This window comes from Triturus cristatus, chromosome 5_2 (genome assembly GCF_964204655.1).
Source record: "Triturus cristatus chromosome 5_2, aTriCri1.1, whole genome shotgun sequence".
Lineage (NCBI taxonomy): Eukaryota > Metazoa > Chordata > Amphibia > Caudata > Salamandridae > Triturus > Triturus cristatus.
Genome location: NC_140588.1, coordinates 768,114,918 through 768,117,052, shown reverse-complemented (window position 1 = coordinate 768,117,052; position 2,135 = coordinate 768,114,918). Strand labels below are relative to the sequence as shown.

The following is a 2,135-nucleotide window of genomic DNA, read 5'->3' as shown; positions in this document are numbered from 1 at the left end:
AGAGGTAAGTACACATTTAAATAATTAAAATGAATTCCTTTGCGCGCGCTGCATCGCAAAATGCTGGAGAAGGACTCGTCGCTTGGGAACAGAGTCTTTCTGATGAAGTTAACCCTCAGTAAAGAGTGCAATGAACAATTCCCCAGTGGCTCTTGCGAAGCAAGTTCTTCTATTTGCTTCTTGTCATTCTGAACCCCTCCGATGGGGGAAGGACTTGGGGTTCATTCCAGGAATCACATAACCGCAGCGCCACACGGTCAGACCACTGCCAAGCCAAAGTGAAAGTTTCAGGTATTGGTGTTGCAAATGATAATGTTTGTTAGATTTTTGTTTGTTAAAAATATCCCAGCAGTAGAATAAGTAATAAGATAAAACCCTAAAAGCAAGAAAAGGAGCCAGTAACACAGGCTGTTACTAAGTATCCCTCTGCAGTGTTAAAGGTACAACTGTTAGCCACATAAAGTACTGCAACCTTAATCAGCCTAGTTTATCAGGGGGTGGCTGAGGGGTAGAACCAGGTCCCTGCGATGAAGATCACATCAGGGGTGAGGGTGATGATGGTGTCTCAGACTTTGGTGGCATGTTTAATTAGCAAATTTGTCTCAGCAATAAGAAAATGTCATGGACAGAAATTAAGAAAGAAGACAACAACTGCACTACAGTATGACCACAACAGATATTTGATGGCCCTTTGGAAGGAAGCAGCACTGCCAGAGTATTGCCAGCGGAGGGCTAGGGGGGGGGAGAGTATTTGTTTTTTTAATATGGGTATAATGGGCAGAGGTCATGGAAACTATATAAAAAAAATATTTGGCCATAAAATATTAACACACTTCACATAAAGGACCAGCAAACGGTCTTTGGAAGTTCCTCCCTCCCTCTCCTTCAAGATTTTCCCCAAGGCACCCCCGTTTTCCAAAATGTTGTGGGGATTTGTAATATTTTCCAGCTTCTACAAGAAGCCACGGTGGTGGTACCCGTCTGGGTCACAAAATTTTGTGACCACCACTCTGTTGGGAAACTTGCAGCCTGTTAGTCCTTGCATGGCTTTGTGGCAATCAAAGGCTGAAGTAAATTCCACATATATCTTGCCACAACCAGGTACCTCAAATCCATCCATGGGACTAGGAATCTCTATGGATCAAACAATGCCATATTTACTGCATTCTTCTCGTACATCCTCCACTATCTCTTCATACTATCTCTTCATACTCATCATCGTCTAGCAGTTCTTTGGGTAGCACCATGTTCATGAGGCAAAGTACCTCGGTAGGGTGACCGCCCATTTGCACCTGTGAGCTCATCAAGCACAGCACCTGCAGCATCACAGGTGTTTGGTTTATCGCGCTTAGAGAGCATTTTTAGCGCGAACACTTGCTCTTTGAACCAGAAGCTTCTTGTCACCCAGCTGCATGCTGTTTAGTCCAGCTATCGCCTGGTCTGTGATGTTAATATCAACGTACTCACAGAAGGCATATCCCCTAGACAACCCAGCAGCACTGTCATTCACCCAGTTAAATGCTTTCAGAGGCCCAAAAGAAGTGAGAAGCTCCTTGACCTGGTCATCATTCAGATAGTTGGGTAAACCTCCAATAAACAGCTTGTGTGCAGAGTCTGGCACCACAGTAGATACCACACCTGGTTCGTATACCAAAGGGTTCTCAGACATGCCATGGAGTGGCTGATATTCTTGTGGTCGACAGATCTTTAAACACTGCCCCTGGAAAATGATGCCATCAAAAGCGATGGCCTGTGTCGTTTCATCCACAAAGCGAAACTCCAGGAAAGCAATGTTTTTGTCTTGATTTATTTGCACAGCCAGCACAGGGTTTCCTGGGGCCTGCTTCAGACCTCCAAGGCGCATCTGGGCATTGAAGAAATCCATCATGGCTTCCTCAGTGATTCCGAAGGTGGCATATTTGCAGAGTAATTAGACGTTGAGCAGGAGGCAGTGGAGTAGTTCTGGGGTGGTCATTTCAACGAAGCCTGTGTGGCAAGGGCTTCCGTGAGGGCAGAAGATCCTTATTTGCAGGCGAAGAGAGTGTGGTGGCAAGAAAACTGTCCTACCGTTGATCAAGGAGATGAGATGCATCAGTTGTTGTTCTGGCGTCCATTGCAAGGAGTTCTGTGGCAGA

General features: G+C 45.5%; 1 pseudogene; it reads right to left on the bottom strand.

The window, feature by feature from the left end:
• Window positions 1-952: 952 nt before the first annotated feature.
• On the bottom strand, window positions 953-1,905 carry LOC146829243 (splicing factor U2AF 65 kDa subunit pseudogene; annotated as a pseudogene).
• Between the last annotated feature and the right edge of the window lie 230 nt (window positions 1,906-2,135).